At 39.9% G+C, this 19,788-nt stretch overlaps 1 protein-coding gene across 2 annotated transcripts in view; it reads right to left on the reverse strand.

Annotated features, from left to right (window-relative positions):
* Window positions 1-10,285: 10,285 nt before the first annotated feature.
* Window positions 10,286-19,788, reverse strand: part of LOC110509941 (lys-63-specific deubiquitinase BRCC36) — a 47,380-nt gene continuing 37,877 nt past the window's right edge. For both annotated transcript variants that reach the window (XM_036967947.1, XM_021591165.2), the window contains one exon: window positions 10,286-11,753. The gene's annotated coding sequence lies outside the window, so the exon portion shown is untranslated. The remainder of the gene's footprint in view (window positions 11,754-19,788) is intronic.

Raw genomic sequence — 19,788 nt, forward strand, 5'->3', positions numbered from 1 at the left:
ATGTGAAGCTGGTTGAGAGAATGCCAAGAGCGTGAAAAGCTGGCATCAAGGCAAAGGGGGGATAGTCTCCACTGATGTGTCTGTTTCTTGAAATCTGTGAAGCATTTATTTGGGCTGCAATTTCTGAGGCTGGAAACTCATCCTCTGCAGCAGAGGTAACTCTTGGTCTTCCAATTCCTGTGGCAGTCCTCATTAGAGCCAGTTCCATCATAGCGCTTGATGGTTTTTGCGACTGCACTTGAAGAAACTTGAAAAGTTCTTGACATGTTCCGTATTGACTGACCTTCTGTAACGGTCGCCGTATGAAGGAGAAGAGGAGGACCAAGGTGCAGCGTGGTATGTGTCCACATTTAATAAAATGAACACGGAAATAACAAAAATAACAAAGAGAAACAACCGAAAACAGTTCTGGCTGGTGCAGACACACAACAGAAAACAATCACCTACGAAACACAATAGAAAACCGGCTACCTAAATATGGTTCTCAATCAGGGACAACGATAGACAGCTGCCTCTGATTGAGAACCATACCAGGCCAAACAAAGAAATAGCAAATCATAGAAAAACTAACATAGACAACCCACCCAACTCACGCCCTGACCATACTAAAACAAAGACATAACAAAAGAACTAAGGTCAGAATGTGACACCTTCATGTCTTAAAGTAATGATTGACTGTCATTTCTCTTTGCTTATTTGAGCTGTTCTTGCCATAATATGGACTTGGTCTTTTACCAAATAGGGCAATCTTCTGTATACCACCCCTACCTTGTCACAACACGACTGAATGGCTCAAACGCGTTAAGAGGGAAAGAAATTCCACAAATTAGCTTTTAACAAGGCACGCCTGTTAATTGAAATGCATTCCAGGTGACTACCTCATGAAGCTGGTTGAGAGATGCCAAATGTGTGCAAAGCTGTCATCAAGGAAAAGGGTTGCTTCTTTGAAGAATCTCAAATGTAAAATATATTTTGATTTGTTTAACACTTTTTTGGTCAATACATGATTCCATATGTTTTATTTTATAGTTTTGATGTCTTCACTATTTTTGTACAATGTAGAAAATAGTAAAAATAAAGAAATACACTTGAATGACTAGGTGTTCTAAAACCTTTGACCGGTAGTGTACATATAATATAATGTTTACTCTGATAGGTATATTGCAGACATAACCAGTATACGTATTAGATCTGATGATATGGAACAGCGCAGTAGTTGCACTACAACTCTGCATTCTGTTTTTTTCCTCATTATTAACAGTTGGGATAGTTTAGTGGGTTTCAGCACCATAGACAGCTCCACCCATGTCATTTTCCATGGGAGTGATTTCAGCACAGTTCCTCCAATGCAGCTTTTCATGACAGAGGTCAATGGTCCATGTTTTCTTAATGCATCAAATGCATCAAAGTCTTTATCACTTGTAGCAACATACTTTACTGAATATAGAGTCATCAATCATTTTGTGTTTGTTCATATTGGAGTTTTGTTGTACAGTCATTTGGTCTAATGTAATTTTGAGTCTTCATCTGAAACCATATGTACACAATCATTGGTTAAGCCTGTTAAGACACAGCAAATGGATTAGCTTGTTAATCTACACCTTACCAAATGCGTTAAAACAAATCAGGGTGGCAGGTAGCCTAGCTTTTAAGAGCGTGGAGCCAATAACTGAAAAGTTGCTGGTTCGAATCCACCAGCCAACAAAGTGAAAAATATGCTGCTGAGTCATTGAGCAAGGCACTTAACCCTAAATGCTCCTGTAAATGACTCTGGATAAGAGCATCTGATAAATTACTCAAATGTAAAATGACAATTAGTCAGTCAGCAATCCATACCGAGTAATGCGGACAGGGATGGATTCATGCGTATCTTGGAAGTATCGTAGTGGATCCACGTGAAAATGGAAAGGCCATTTCCGTTTGGGCATACAGTGGGGCAAAAAAGTATTTAGTCAGCCACCAATTGTGCAAGTTCTCCCACTTAAAAAGATGAGAGAGGCCTGTAATTTTCATCATAGGTACACTTCAACTTTGACAGACAAAATGAGAAAAAAAATCCAGAAAATCACATTGTAGGATTTTTTATGAATTTATTTGCAAATTATGGTGGAAAATAAGTATTTGGTCAATAACAAAAGTTTATCTCAATACTTTGTTATATACCCTTTGTTGGCAATGACAGAGGTCAAACATTTTTTGTAAGTCTTCACAAGGTTTTCACACACTGTTGCTGGTATTTTGGCCCATTCCTCCATGCAGATCTCCTCTAGAGCAATGATGTTTTGGGGCTGTTGCTGGACAACACGGACTTTCAACTCCCTCCAAAGATTTTCTATGGGGTTGAGATCTGGAGACTGGCTAGGCCACTCCAGGACCTTGAAATGCTTCTTACGAAGCCGATCATTGTCATGCTGAAAGACCCAGCCATGTTTCATCTTCAATGCCCTTGCTGATGGAAGGAGGTTTTCACTCAAAATCTCATGATACATGGCCCCATTCATTCTTTCCTTCACACGGATCAGTCGTCCTGGCCCCTTTGCAGAAAAACAGCCCCAAATCATGATGTTTCCACCCCCATGCTTCACAGTAGGTATGGTGTTCTTTGGATGCAACTCAGCATTCTTTGTCCTCCAAACACGACGAGTTGAGTTTTTACCAAAAAGTTATATTTTATTTTGGAGCCTCTTAAAGAAGAAGTTACAGGTCTGTGAGAGCCAGAAATCTTGCTTGTTTGTAGGTGACCAAATACTTATTTTCCACCACAATTTGCAAATAAATTCATTAAAAATCCTACAATGTGATTTTCTGGATTTTTTTTCTCATTTTGTCTGTCATAGTTGAAGTGTACCTATGATGACAATTACAGGCCTCTCTCATCTTTTTAAGTGGGAGAACTTGCACAATTGGTGGCTGACTAAATACTTTTTTGCCCCACTGTACATATTCAGCAATTTAAATTGTCATTGCATTTAAATTTCAATCAAGCTATAACGTGGACCTTCTGCGATACTTCTGCAATATGGATTGAATCCAGCCCAATGCACAATAATATAGATAATTTAAAATCCATATGAACTTGTGTAACAGAAAATCTGTCAGATGTATCTGTAAAGCCTCATAATGACAGTCTTCCCAGCAGCAAGCCAATGTTCCACCCAAAGCAAATGACTAATTCGACATAGGAGCTTATTTTGTCATATGTCAGGAAGATTCAGCCTGCTTGTCAATACAGTCTAGCAGCTTCAAAGCTCATGATTATGATGAAAAAATATGTAATGAATGTGTAATTGATGGATAGTATTTTGCCAGTCTATTTCATTTCCAAAGTGAAATAATCAGTGGTGTAAATGTCATAGGTTTGAAGTCAGGCGCAGGAGAATTTATCTTGGTAAAATGGAGTAGTTTAATGACGTAAAAACATAACTCCAAAACCATGAAAAAATACACACAAAGTGGGTACGAAGACCCGACGCGCACCAATACAAACAACATGAAAATAATAACAAACAATCTCTGACAAAGACATGATGGGAAACAGAGGGTTAAATACATAACAGGTAATGAATGGGATTGGAACAAGGTGTGTAGGAAGACAAGACAAAACCAATGGACAATGAAAAATTGATCAATGATGGCTAGAAGACCGGTGACGTCGACCGCCGAGCACCGCCCCAACAAGGAGAGGCATCGACTTCGGCGGAAGTCGTGACAGTAAAGTACTTAAGAATAAATACTTTAAAGTACTACTTAATTTTGGGGGGTATCTGTACTTTACTTTGCTATTTATATTTTTGACTACTTTTCCTTTTATTCGTTACATTCCAAAATAAAATATTGTACTTTTTACTCCATACATTTTTCCCAACAACCCAAAGTACATTTTGAATGCTTAGCAGAACATGAATATTTAGAAATATACACACTTATCAAGAGAATACATGGTCATCCTTACTGCCTACAGTCTGGCAGACTCACTAATCACAAATGCATCCTTTGTAAATAATGTCTGAGTGTTGGAGTGGGCCCATGGCTATCCGTACATTTTAAAAACAAGAAAAGGGTGCTGTTTGCTTTGCTTAATATAAGGAATTAAAAATGATTTATACTTTTACTTTTGATACTTGCATATATTTTATCAATTACATTTACTGTTGATACTTAAGTATATTTAATATCAAATACTTTTTAACTTTTACCCAAGTAGTATTTTACTGTGTGATTTTCACTTTTACTTGAGTAACTTTCTATTAAGGTATCTATACTTTTACTCAAGTATGACAATTGGGTACTTTTTCCACCACTGGAAATAATGGCTAACTAGTTCTGTAATGTAGTAGTTCTCACTCATCTCTGATGACTACCCTTCCTAAAAAAATGTTTGATAGCATCTAAAATTATTATTTATATTTAAACAATAAGGCCCGTGGTGGTGTGGTGTATGGCCAATATACCACGGCTAAGGACTGTTCTTATGCACAACGCAAAGCGGAGTGCTTGGATACAGCCCTTAGCCGAGGTATATTGGCCATATACCACAAACCCCGGAGGTTCCTTATTGCTATTATAAATTGGTTACCAACGTAATTAGAGCAATAAAAATAAATGTTTTCTCATACCTGTGGTATACGGTCTGATATACCACAGCTGTCAGCCAATCAGCATTCAGAGCTCAAACCAGCCAATTTATAATTAGACATATTACATAGTATCTGTTGAACCTGTATCTAGGTAATCGGCAGCAGTTGACTTCAGAAAACATGTACCTTTGCCTCTATTTTACATGGTCCTTACAATCAATCACTATTTCATTATGTCTTTTCATGTTTCCTCATGAACTTGCAAGAACTTAGAGAGAACTAATTCACTGGCTTCACCCCTGCAACTGTAAACCTAAAGAAAGAGGTCCCTGTCCCCCGTCGCAGGAAGACTGCAAATGTATTTGGGAGACAAAGATGTACTGACCCAGATTTGCCCTTTCGGATTTATTGAGCGGAATCCCGTAACAGCAATCGTGTCATCTTTAAGGTGGTGGGGTGGCTTGGTAGTATCAAATGCAGAACATGACATATTTAAAGTCTTACAAAGTAGTTGAGATTAAAGGCTGTTGGTGTGAATATGTTCCTGTGGCGTTGGAGGGCCAGGAGAGGAGAGGAAGCTCTGCTGATTGGATAACTCGCCCGGTTAATCTTTCCCCCTCAAGTACTCAGAGCCAAACCTATTCTTCCACACTGAGAATGGATGATTAAGCCCAGTCCATGGACTTCAAGCTGGCCAGAAGGGCAAGAAGCTGAGCTCAATCAGATGAGATAATGTTAAATCACTTTTTAAAGTATAGGATTTGAAAGTGCTTCTCTCCCTCTCTTCATTCACACTGTTAAAGACATACTCCAGAGGAATGAAAACAACCTTGTTATTGTTTAAACCTCCTGTTGCATCAATATGTTTTGACCATGTCAGTTTACAATGTATGGCTCATACATGCATAACAAATCCATCTACAGTCTTTTCCCAGCAGGAAATGGCACAGAATCTTAACATTCTAACCTGCCATCATTTAGATCATGAGATCTACAAACTCGTTCCTGTCATGTAGTAAATGCGCACTCTGAGTGGCTGCATGCGCTCACAATTAGTTACCTTGATAACAGTGAAAATACACTGAATATATCGATCAAATCCATGCATCATAAGTTAGAAAACATCCACACTTAGAAGTTACATTATCTATTAGACCTCGGTAGTAGTGTAACTTGTCTCTTTCAATGCATTTCTCTGCAAACTAGATCATTTTGTGTGCTAAAGATGGTGTTTCTAATCCGATTAGAAACACTGTACTGACAATCTTTCGCTCCTAAATGGTGTCGCAGGTGAATTTTGGAATATATTGCACACACAGGAGGTTGGTGGCACCTTAATTGGGGAAGATGGGCTCGTGACAATGGCTGGAGCGGAATCAGTGGAATGGTATCAAATACACCTTGTTTCCGTTCCAGCCATTATTATGAGCCGTCCTCCCCTCAGCAGCCTCCACTGATTGCACAATAGGCTGAAAGGTTTTTTCAAGGCATGCGTCCATTCATTTGTCCCATTCAATATCACAACGATATTGACGTGCTCGAGAAATGCATACTGGAGCAAACTTTCACCCACTTTTTAGACAGTAAATTATGGGTCTACTTTTCTGTTGTGTCAACCATCCCTCCAAATAAAATAATTCCATGTGTCCACCTTTTGTGCTTAAAAACATTCACACATTATTTGTATTTTATTTTTTCGGATCCCCATTAGCTGCTGCCAAGCAGTCCACACAGGAATAAAACAATGACATCAGAATAAAACAATACATCATACTCTATTATTACACATTTTACGATATGTATTTTACAATACTACAATATAAAAACATTACAATATTACAGTGTGTGTGTGTGTGTGTGTGTGTGTGTGTGTGTGTGTGTGTGTGTGTGTGTGTGTGTGTGTGTGTGTGTGTGTGTGTGTGTGTGTCTCTCTCTCTCTTTACAATCTGGGTTGTGCCGTGAGGATGTTTTATCCGTTTTTTTTATCTGATTTTACTGCTAGCTTGAGTTACCTGATGTGGAAGAGAGTTCCATGTACTACTGTGCATTTCCCACACTGTTCTGGACTTGGGGACTGTGAGGAGACCACTGGTTGAATGTCTTCTGGGGTATGTATGGGTATCTGAGCTTTGTGCTAGCTGTTTAAACAGACAGTTAGTTTGGTGCTTTCAACACATAAATACCAGTCACAAAGATGCAGTCAATCTCTCTTCTACTTGAAGAGATTGACATGCATGTTCTTGATATTAGCCCTCTGTGTACATTTAAGGGCCAGCCATGCTGCTCTCTTCTGGACCAACTGTAATTTGCCTATGTCCTTATTTGTAGCACTTGACCATATACTGTAACTGGGCAGTAGTCCAGGTGTGATAAAACTAGGGCCTGTAGGACTTGAGGCCCATTATCAGCAGCCATCACTCATGTGTTCCAATGGCACATTGTGTTAGCTAATCCAAGTTAATAATTTTAAAAGGCTAATTGATCACTAGAAAACCCCTTTGCAATTATGTTAGCACAGCTGAAAACTGTTGTTCTGATTAACGAAGCAATAAAACTGGCCTTCTTTAGACTCGTTGAGTATCTGGAGCATCAGCATTTGTGGGTTCGATTACAGACTCAAACTGGCCAGAAACAAATAACTTTCTTCTGAAACACGTCAGTCTATTCTTGTTCTGAGAAAGGAAGGCTATTCCATGTGAGAAATTTCCAAGAAACTGAAGATCTCATACAACGCTGTGTACTACTCCCTTCACAGAACAGCACAAACTAGCCCTAACCAGAAGTAGTAGAAGTACATTAGATTGACAGACGCCTCACAAGTTCTCAACTGGCAGCTTCATTATATAGTACCCGCAAAACACCAGTCTCAGCCTCAACAGTGAAGAGGCGACTCCGGAATGCTGACCTTCTGCGCAGAGTTGCAAAGAAAAAGCTATTTCTCAGACTGGCCAATAAAAAGAAAAGATTAAGACGGGCACAAGAGCACAGACACTGGACAGAGGAACTTTGCCTAGAAGGCCAGCATCCCGGAGTCTCCTCTTCACTGTTGACGTTGGTGTTTTGTTTTCTTGAGTAAGGCAGCTCCAAAATCCAGGGGGAAATGTATACAGTAGCTAAGAAAGTAATACTAAGTGTAAGATGTTAGTAGCCCATGTGCTTCAACCTAATAATTTGGTCAATTTCTCCCTCTTAATTTTGCCTAATGTTCTGACTTGGTGGTGCACATGTAGCATATAACCTGTTTTATAGAAATGTAATCATCAAATATTGTAAGAGCTTTCATTGTCTGCTTATATGCCCCCTTTATTTATTTATCCTACAGTTCTGACTTGGTGTACAGGGAGAACACTGTAAGAATGACCCATGTTCTGAATTCTGTCGCTGTACATTTCAAAAGTGCTAAACAAATAGTTATATTGACTACGTCAGTCCTAGCTCACTCATTAATGTCTTAATTAATTGAAATTAAGGATTTCCTCTTATGTGCTTGTCGTCCCCTTGTGCCATAGTTTGTACATCTCAATTGTCATTAGAAACCACATTTGTTTAAGCAAGTCAGCCATGTCAACTATGTTTTTTTGAAAGACAGTAAATGAGGCTGAATTAACTCTTTCGCTGACAGAAAGGCTCTGCTGATAGCCAGGTTTAGCAGTGGTAAGATGTTGAGACAGCTTTTTGTGGGCACCGTTTTTTTTTTTGTTTGTCACCGTTATAGTGGAATTAATGTATTGTTTAGTGTTGTGTTGTGTCGTGTCGTGGCTTTGCTGGCATGCATCCCACTTTAGTTTTTTTTGCCCCACCAAGATTTACATGCTAAAATTGCCAATGGGACAGATCTTTCCCCATCTTACCAACCATTGCATCAATATGTTTTGACCATGTCAGTTTAAAATTCAGGGTTACACCAAGCAGTTAATTTTCCTCAACTTGCTCAATTGCAACAGTATTCATTGCAACATGTATAGGAGGTTTAGGATTAAGCAAATGATTTGTCCCAAATACAATGCCTACAATGCCTATAGTTTATATATATATACAGTGGGGCAAAAAAGTATTTAGTCAGCCACCAATTGTGCAAGTTCTCCCACTTAAAAAGATGAGAGAGGCCTGTCATTTTCATCATAGGTACACTTCAACTATGACAGACAAAATGAGAAAAAATGAATTTTAATGAATTTTAATGAATTTATTTGCAAATTGTGGTGGAAAATAAGTATTTGGTCACCTACAAACAAGCAAGATTTCTGGCTCTCACAGACCTGTAACTTCTTCTTTAAGAAGCTCCTCTGTCCTCCACTCGTTACCTGTATTAATGGCACCTGTTTGAACTTGTTATCAGTATAAAAGACACCTGTCCACAACCTCAAACAGTCACACTACAAACTCCACTATGGCCAAGACCAAAGAGCTGTCAAAGGACACCAGAAACAAAATTGTAGACCTGCACCAGGCTGGGAAGACTGAATCTGCAATAGGTAAGCAGCTTGGTTTGAAGAAATCAGCTGTGGGAGCAATTATAAGGAAATGGAAGACATACAAGACCACTGATAATTTCCCTCGATCTGGGGCTCCATGCAAGATCTCACCCCGTGGGGTCAAAATGATCACAAGAACGGTGAGCAAAAATCCCAGAACCACACGGGGGACCTAGTGAATGACCTGCAGAGAGCTGGGACCAAAGTAACAAAGCCTACCATCAGTAACACACGACGCCGCCAGGGACTCAAATCCTGCAGAGCCAGACGTGTCCCCCTGCTTAAGCCAGTACATGGCCAGGCCCGTGGCCAGTACATGGCCAGGCCTGAAGTTTGCTAGAGAGCATTTGGATGATCCAGAAGAAGATTGGGAGAATGTCATATGGTCAGATGAAACCAAAATATAACTTTTTGGTAAAAACTCAACTCGTCGTGTTTGGAGGACAAAGAATGCTGAGTTGCATCCAAAGAACACCATACCTACTGTGAAGCATGGGGGTGGAAACATCATGCTTTGGGGATGTTTTTCTGCAAAGGGACCAGGACGACTGAGCCGTGTAAAGGAAAGAATGAATGGGGCCATGTATCGTGAGATTTTGAGTGAAAACCTCCTTCCATCAGCAAGGGCATTGAAGATGAAACGTGGCTGCGTCTTTCAGCATGACAATGATCCCAAACACACCGCCCGTGCAACAAAGGAGTGGCTTCGTAAGAAGCATTTCAAGGTCCTGGAGTGGCCTAGCCAGTCTCCAGATCTCAACCCCATAGAAAATCTTTGGAGGGAGTTGAAAGTCCGTGTTGCCCAGCAACAGCCCCAAAACATCACTGCTCTAGAGGAGATCTGCATGGAGGAATGGGCCAAAATACCAGCAACAGTGTATGAAAACCTTGTGAAGACTTACAGAAAACGTTTGACCTCTGTCATTGCCAACAAAGGGTATATAACAAAGTATTGAGATAAACTTTTGTTATTGACCAAATACTTATTTTCACCATAATTTGCAAATAAATTCATTAAAAATCCTACAATGTGATTTTCTGGATTTTTTTTCTCATTTTGTCTGTCATAGTTGAAGTGTACCTATGATGAAAATTACAGGCCTCTCTCATCTTTTTAAGTGGGAGAACTTGCACAATTGGTGGCTGACTAAATACTTTTTTGCCCCACTGTATGTACTGTATATATAGGACTAGCTTATTACTAGCCACCCATTTTAAGACTGAAGCTCTCCGTTAAGGGTGGCAATGATTTTACTTGCTGTTGCAGCTGACATGCATAATCCTGAGTCATCAGGCTACACCGCCTTCAGTGCCAGGTGTTTTGTCATTATTGATAGACAGCCATATTTGTTTTTATACAGGTATGGGGTCATAATCCAACATTGCAATTGATTTCCAGCGATCATCATTCATCATGTAGGCAAATGCTATATATAATCAATACACAACTTTCAAGGAATAGGAAATGTAATGCAAACATATAACTATAACTTTTCCATTGTATAAAAATACATAATCACATTCACTTGCTTGTTTGCCGTACTAGTCTGATGAGACCATACTTGCAACTACGGAAAGTCAGGAACTAGCCTGCAACAATCAAACGTGATAGACAATATTGATTGGCAAGTGGAATGATGTCCAATGAGTTTGCCAGGTTAAAATGGGAGGCGGGGATCAGGTCGGCCCAGTGTTGTCCAAAGAGGTTGCATGGGGTGAGACTAACATACACACCCAACATGGACACCACAGGAACACCATATAGTTTTTTTTATCTCTTTGGGCACACGCTACAGAGGCTTGAGAACAATGACATGATGGGGTTGTACACAATTGTGCAACATTTTCGGGGAGCCGTTTTGGCTCTTGATCTGTACTTTCAAAACTACTGGCTGAAATTATATGAAACTTCCAGAAAATCTCTTTAATGTGCTTGGGTTTCTCACAGAGTGTCTCTCTTTGTGCAGTTTTTATTGGTCCCTCAGGGCCCACTGTATTTATTTTGAAAGAAGATCGAAACAGAAGATGACAAATGGTTCAAAGTTTGTTGTTTGTTTGCTTTCTTGCTATACAACATTTCCCCAATTATTTTGCAGCCTGAGACTTAGGCCCCAATCAGTGTTGAATCATTATTGGCTGGATTGAGGCTATAACTGCTACCATGAACTCTCTGACTCTCCTCCCCATCAGGGTACCTCTGTGTTCACACCCGCTCTCATTTATGGCTAAATTTCCCTCATAAAAGCAGTGTCTTCTTTTTCGTTTAACTCTCCTCCCTGTTGGGTCAGAGAGCTACCATGGTGATTTTATAAAGGGAGAAAGGGAGGCCCTATGCAGTTTTACCATCCCACTGAATATGGGATGTTGGATGTGGTAATGAAATGTAAACAAGTAGCCTCCTTACAGCGTATGTTCTTTATCTTGAGATTGTAATGTTGTAATACTTTGCATTTCAGACAGCCAAGGGCACTTTAACAAGTCATGATATACTGTAAAAATGGGTAAGACCTCCTTTGACAACATACAGTGTCTATGAAATCTGTTGTTATGATATGTAAACACGTTTGTAAGCAAGCTATTGCAGCTGGCCTCCATGATAGTGCCTCCACCATGGATCAGCTGTGGAGCGGAAGCCTTCTATGTCCCGCAGACAGGATGGTGGTCCCTCATGGAGCAAATGGATTCACAGCTGTGCAATGTCCTTGGGGAGGAGAGAGTTTGAGAGAGAAAGAGAGGTTTATTTCAAATTCAACATTAAATAGTATCAATAGCACTTAATGCTGAATTATTTGACACAGCATATATAAATACACAATACACATGAACACCATCAACACAATAAAATATACAACTTATGAGAGGGGGGAGGGGCGTAAAGAGAGAGAGCAAGAGAGAGGGGGGGGGCAGAGAGAGAAGGGGAATCATTGAGACAGAGATAGTGCCAGGGAGATGAACAGAGGGACAAGAGAGAGAGGGGGGGCAGAAAGGAGGGAGTGCACAGAGAGCAAGAAAGTAAGATTTAAAGTGGAAGAATGGGGGAAAAACATTCAAATGCTTAACTGCAGTTAAAGCAGAGGTATTTTTGACTGCTTTGCTGATCACTAATTTCTTATATGGCCACCCGCACTGCTTCTTGACACACTGCTCGCTTAACTAGCGACTGTGGCAGTGCGCATGAGCCCAGCCCGCCATAGGAGTCACTAGAGCGCGATGGGGCAAGGACATCCTTGCCGGCCAAACCCTCCCCTAACCCGGACGACGCTGGGCCAATTGTGCGCAACCTCATGGGTCTCCCGGTCGCGGCCGGCTGCGACACAGACCGGGATCGAACCCGGGTCTGTAGTGACGCCTCAAGGGATGCAATGCAGTGCCTTAGACCGCTGCGCCACTCTGGAGGCCCAGTGAAATTCACTTCAAATAATGGCACTCTTCTGGGTGTGTGTTGTATTGTCTGTGTACTTGTAGTCTGTCCAGTATGCCCCTCCTTCCCCCATCCTCCTCATCCCCCATATCCCCCTCGGGAGCTGCACGGATGAACGAGTTCATTCTACTCGCTGGCTGTTCCCCATGCATGACTGATGTTCGGTTGGATATCCTTGACTGATTTCTGTTCTGTGGTGAGGAAGTGTGTCAGAGCACAGCCATCCCCCCAGCACCCCATAGATTTAAGCACCATCATGACCACCATAATCCTCAAGACTCTCCAGATACTGGGGGGGGGCTTGTCCACTTGGCAGCATCCCCTCCCTTGAGGCCCAGCTGTAGACACATACCCTGCTAAGATGGTGTGTCTATCCTCCTCTGCCCTCTGCATAGGGAATACTGTTTGGATACTGTATATGGTATAATCTATTTTTCACTTTATTTATTTCTCACTGGGGTCCTTGAGGAGTTTCATTCAAGGTGCTGTGGAAATTAACCTCTTACAGTCTGTTAGAGCTCCAGTGTCTCATGTCAGTTTTTCTGTTACTGTTTTCACTCAGTTTGAAAAACAGACCGTTGGCTGTGCCTATTACAACCCTTTCCACCTGAAATCACACAGGATTAGCTCTTTCTCTGAGCACTCCTCTGACACGGAGCATAAAAACAACTGCAGTCTCAGTGGCCAATGAACCTCAGAAAACTAAAGATCAATAAATGGGCAAGAATAGGAAGAGGGGAATGTCTGGCTATTTTCATGTTCTCTTTTCATATTTCCCCCTTTACATGAAAAACCGGAAGACGGAATATACTGTAGGCGCTGGTTAGTTGTGTGTTTGGACCAAGAGCAACATCTTCTGGTGAGATTTGATAGTGGTGAGCACTGTACACAGGAAAATGACAGATGATACCATTCTGATGAACAAATCTCCCAAAAAGAACATGAGAGAAAAATTTGCCAACACTTTATTTTAAGGGTATCTAATAAACCATTAAAAAATCATGTATAAATTCTGTGTTCACCATTTATTACTCATTACTCCCACATTTATAAACCATTTACTAATCATTAGTAAAGTATTTTTGCAGTCCCTAATCTAAAGTGAGCCCTAGTTATACTTAATAAATCCTTTATAAATGTTGTGAGTGACCAGTGTAATTTCTCACAATAAGATGGGTATGCCTTTGGTAGACAATCCATTAGTACCACAACCTGGAAAAAGATTACGCACCAACACAGGATCTTTAAGGAAATATACAATTTATGAATGCCTTCTAAATGGTTTATTAGGTAGCCTTAAAATAAAGTGTTACCAAAAATTCATATAAATTCATACATTTCTGTCCATATGTTTTACATCATTCAACATGAAAAAACAAGCAAGTGATGTTTCTTGAAAAGCAAGCGTTGTTTTTTAAAATACCATCTGCTTGTTGCACATAATAACCGTTGTATGAGCTATGGCCAGCAATAAGAGCAAGACTTTTTCATCAAAACTGAAAAATGAGCTGTCATCAGTAGGGGTCATACTATTAGTTATAGCCAGCACACAGCTCTGCTTCAAATGACCCCTCACCATGCACTGGAACTTCTAATGTAATCAGAATGATGTAATCCACTGACCAATGCCGCCCCTATTCTGACGTAATTCCTGTTCTAGAGCCGAAATGCTTGTTTAGGTTACATCTCTGAAGAATGACACAAGCAATACACATTCATGAATTGGGGGTGGGAAGGAACATCAAGGTGATTTCCACGTAGAGTGGAGAAACATCATCAAATAGGGCACTGACAGCTGTCAGTGTCGCTAGCTAGCACGCTAACTTTATCTAGCTAGCTAATGTCATCTGTTGTTGCTGTTTTTTTTAACTACACTGTATTCAAAAGAGCTAGGCTATGGCTGGTTCTGCAGCTGGAGTTGTCATAAACATTTAGGGAAAACCAGTATCTTTGACTTTGCCATCTATTGATATCTCCAAAGTGTTAACATTTTCCATAAATTGCGGCCTCGAATCCGCAATAGAAATAGTAATAAAATGAAGCTCCGGTAATATGGATTACTATTGAAAGATTTAGAGACATGCGCTTTTCCATATTGTAATGGACAGGTGCAACCTTTGTAGGTAGGCTGCTGGGAGTATTCGGCTGCGATACAGCGAAGCCAAATCAGACCCTGATTTGGGAAGTAAAATGATAGGCTACATACATGACTTTGCTCATGATGCACGCTGCAAATGATGTTCCCAGGGTTGCGTAGGTTACTTTCTAAATGTAATTTTGTTACAGTTACTACTTACCTCTCCAAAATTGTAATCAGTAACAGTAATATACCTTTGGATTACCCAAACTCAGTAACGTAATCGGATTACTTTCAGTTACTTTTAGATTACTTTCCCCTTAACTGGCATTAGAAGGAGACAAAAATAAATATTGCCAATTGAAATTCATCTAGGCTATTGCAGGATAAATCAATGTTAAAGTTTACATAGCTGGCCATTAATAGATGTTGCATTTTACTTTATGGGTTGGTTATATAGGCTTCTTCTAATCCATTGCATTCTACTTTAATACAGTAAATAATACGATTAGGTTATATCTTTACATCCTCGGAGTGTGGTGTCAGGAAAATAACCTCACACTCAACGTCAACAAAACTAAAGAGATGATTGTGGACTTCAGGAAACAGCAGAGGGAACACCCCCCTATCCACATCGATGGAACAGTAGTGGAGAGGGTAGTAAGTTTTAAGTTCCTCGGCATACACATCACAGACAAACTGAATTGGTCCACTCACACAGACAGCATCGTGAAGAAGGCGCAGCAGCGCCTCTTCAACCTCAGGCTTTTGGCTTTTGGCTTGCCTTTTGGCTTGTCACCAAAAGCACTCACAAACTTCTACAGATGCACAATCGAGAGCATCCTGGCGGGCTGTATCACAGCCTGGTACGGCAACTGCTCCGCCCACAACCGTAAGGCTCTCCAGAGGGTAGTGAGGTCTGCACAACGCATCACCGGGGGCAAACTACCTGCCCTCCAGGACACCTACACCACCCGATGTTACAGGAAGGCCATAAAGATCATCAAGGACAACAACCACCCGAGCCACTGCCTGTTCACCCCGCTATCATCCAGAAGGCGAGGTCAGTACAGGTGCATCAAAGCTGGGACCGAGAGACTGAAAAACAGCTTCTATCTCAAGGCCATCAGACTGTTAAACAGCCTGACTGACTCAACTCCAGCCACTTGAATAATGGGAATTGATGGGAAATGATGTCAAATATATCACTAGCCACTTTAACTATGCCACTTTGTTTACATACTCATCTCATATGTATATACTGTACTTGATACCATCTACTGTATTTTGCCTATGCTGCTCTGTACCATCACTCATCCATATATCTTTATGTACATATTCTTTATCCCCTTACACTGTGTATAAGACAGTAGTTTTGGAATTGTTAGTTAGATTAATTGTTGGTTATCACTGCATTGTCGGAACTAGAAGCACAAGCATTTCGCTACACTCGCATTAACATCTGCGAACCATGTGTATGTGACAAATAAAATTTGATTTGGTTTGATTTGATTTACATTAAAAATCAGGTTTGTCAAATTTCCATTCATTCCAATTAATTGAATAACCCTCGATCTTCAAGAATAGCACTTGGAAATATAGATTAGCCAAATTGTTTAACCTGAGCATGACCCACAACTAAGGACTTATTATTGTTTATGATTATTTTGTTGTCATGGAGGACCAATTGAACTCATTGCTTCGAGTTGAAAAACAAATGCTGCTCTCATGGAATGGCATCCCTAGTCAAAAAATATAGGATTCTTGTCACGCCCTGACCTTAGAGATCCCTTTTATTCTCTATTTTGGTTAGGTCAGGGTGTGACTAGGGTGGGTAATCTACGTGTCCTATTTCTTTGTTGGCCGGGTATGGTTCCCAATCAGAGGCAGCTGTCTATCGTTGTCTCTGATTGGGGATCATACTTAGGCAGCCTGTTTTCCACCTTAGTTTGTGGGATCTTGATTTTGTTAGTTGCTGTAAAGCCTGCAGAACTTTACATTCGTTTTGTTTTTTTTTTGGTGTTCATTTTCAATCAAAGTAAGATGTTTGCCTACCACGCTGCACCTGTCTAATTCATCTAACGAGCGTAGCACCAATAGGATTTTGTGTCACCTCTATCAGAATCCTATTGAAATCCTATTGGAATCCTTTTTTCCTATTGGAAATAAAAAGTAATAATTGAATCCTATAGGATTCTTGCAGTTCTATAGAATTTTGTGTCACCTGCATCAGAATCCTATTGGAATTCTATTTTCACTACTTTTTTTGGGACCCACCTGCTCACACCCTCCTCTCCAGTGCCCGGATCACTCTCCGCCACATGGCCTCAAACTGCACCATTTTGTTTCTCGCCGTCGCACACTCAATTTCAACATTTAGATAATAAAGCAATTTACCTTACCATTATGTTATCAGATTTTGGATCCAGTTCTATTGGACTCCTATGTAATTCTATCTTATATGATTAAATCTTATAGTATTCTATAATATTCCAATACAATAATCAAATCAGTCCTATTGGACTCCTATAGGATTCATCTTGAGAGAAAAAAATACTATAGGAGTCCAATAGGACTGGTTCCAAAATCTGATAGGAATCATATAGGATAGTCTTCCAAATCTGATATGATTTTCTATTGGATTTGTAAAAATTGTAATCTTATAGGATTTTTTGACTAGGGATGCTTTGGGCACTACCGAAAAGTGCTATTTGCAGGCGAAAATGTAATGCCATAGGCCTATGCTGAATTTGCTATAAGCCTATTGTTTATGTTTTTGTTGGTGACACTTTGAGATCTCTATCATTTGCAGCTGCTTAAGTCTATCAAAAGTGTGTGAGTTTGATCATGTGTCCATTAGGCCTATGGAGAAGAAAAATAAAATAACAGTATGGAGCACAATACCATGGAGGAGTTTAGAAGAAGGGAGGAAATCCCTCAAACCTTTATTCCATAGGCTGGGATCCACACTATACAGCTGTTGAAAGAGCCCATTTTTTACTTGATGTCCACTTGTCGCAAAAACAATAATTGATAGGCAGCTCAAACTTCTTCAATTCAACCATTATTGGGTTAAAATACACATATACAATTGTGAACAGCCATCCACAACAACCACAATCCGTAATGCGCACATAGCTAAATGAGAGAGCAGCAGTGTGATTCACATGAATGCCCTATGTAGATTTCTATAGAAAGACTGTTGACATCTAGTGGAAGCCATAAGATTTGCAATCTGGGAGCTAGAATTGCATTGGACCCAGAGCTTTCCATTATAAGAGCCTGGAACCTCAACAACAAAATCTGGTTGGTTTTTCTTTGGATTTTCGCCTACCACATCAATTGTGTTATAGTCTGATACATTATTTTAACATTTCTACAAACTTCAAAGTGACTCAGGTAGCCAAGGGGAAACAAAGCTGTTTGGCTTAGCTCAGTCATGAAGAGGAAGAACTTGGCAGCTCTTTCTGATTAATGAGCAATGCCATGCTGGTGGGTGGTAACATTCAAATAAAATAAAAACCAGGGCTGAAACAAAACGTAGTCTGAAAAGTATTTGCATGTAATCTTATAAGGAAACACATGGCATTGACACATATTTCTACGAATGTCCCACTTTGGATTTCCCACTTCAACCCCAAAGACAGTGCCTCCAGAAAGTATTCGAACCCCTTGACGTTTTCCAAATGTTGTTGTGTTACTAGCCTACACACAATACCTCATAATGTCAAAGTGGAATTATGTTTTTAGACATTTTTACAAATTAACTACAAATTAAAAGCTGAAATGTCTTGAGTCAATAAGTATTCAAACCCTTTCTAATGGCAAGCCTAAATAAGTTCAGGAGTAAACATTTACTTATCAAGTAACAGAATAAGTTTAATTTACTCACTCTGTGGGCAATAATATTGTTTAACATGATATTTGAATGACTACCTCATCTCTGTACCCCACACATACAACTATCTGTAAGGTCCCTCAGTCGAGCAGTGAATTACAAACACAGATTCAACCACAAAGACCAGAGAGGTTTTATAATGTCTCACAAAGAAGGGCACCTATTGGTAAATGGGTACAAATATAAAAAAAGCAAACATTGAATATTCCTTTGTAGTGGATGGTGTATCAATACAACCAGTCACATTAAAGATACAGGCGTCCTTCCTAACTGAGTTATCGGAGAGGAAGAATACCGCTCAGGGAATTCACCATGAGGCCAATAGTGACTTTAAAACAGTTACAGAATTGAATGGCTGTTCTAGGAGAAAGACAACATTGAATGTTCCTGAGTGGCTTAGTTACAGTTTTGACTTAAATCGGCTTGAAAATATATAGCAAAACTTAAAAATGGCTGTCTAGCAATGATCAAATCAAATTGTATTTATTCGCGTACACATATTTAGCAGATGTCCGGAGTATAAATATATACAGTTGAAGTTGGAAGTTTACATACACCTTACCCAAATACATATAAATTAAATTTTTCACAATTCCTGACATTTAATCCTAGTAAAAATTCCCTGTTTTAGGTCAGTTGGGATCACCACTTTATTTTTTTTAAGAATGTGAAATAATAGTAGAGAGAATTATTTATTTCAGTTTTTATTTCTTTCAACACATTCCCAGAGGGTCAGAAGTTGACTTTCACACTAGCATTGCCTTTCATTTTTTTTTTCCTTGGGTCAAACGTTTCGGGTAGCCTATAGGATTGAGGTCAGGATTCATGATGGCCACTCCAATACCTTGACTTTGTTGTCCTTAAGCCATTTTGCCACAACTTTGGAAGTATGCTTGGGGTCATTGGGGTCATAGTTTGTTAACAAGAAATGTGTGTAGTTGTCACACCCTGACCATAGTTTGCTTTGTATGTTTCTATGTTTTAATTTTGGTCAGGGTGTGATCTGAGTGGGCATTCTATGTTGGATGTCTTGTTTGTCTATTTCTATGTCTGGTCTGATATGGTTCTCAATCAGAGGCAGGTGTTAGTCATTGTCTCTGATTGGGAACCATATTTATGTAGCCTGGGTTTCACTGTGTGTTTGTGGGTGATTGTTCCTGTCTCTGTGTTTTGCACCAGATAGGGCTGGTTTTGGTTTTCCACGTTTATTGTTTTTGTTAGTTTATTCATGTCTAGTGTCTTTATTAAAAAACATGAATAACCACCACGCTGCGTTTTGGTCCGCCTCTACTTCACCTAAAGAAAGCCGTTACAGTAGTGGTTGAAAAGGCGAGTTTTCA

The sequence above is a fragment of the Oncorhynchus mykiss genome, chromosome Y (genome assembly GCF_013265735.2).
Source record: "Oncorhynchus mykiss isolate Arlee chromosome Y, USDA_OmykA_1.1, whole genome shotgun sequence".
NCBI classification, from domain to species: domain Eukaryota; kingdom Metazoa; phylum Chordata; class Actinopteri; order Salmoniformes; family Salmonidae; genus Oncorhynchus; species Oncorhynchus mykiss.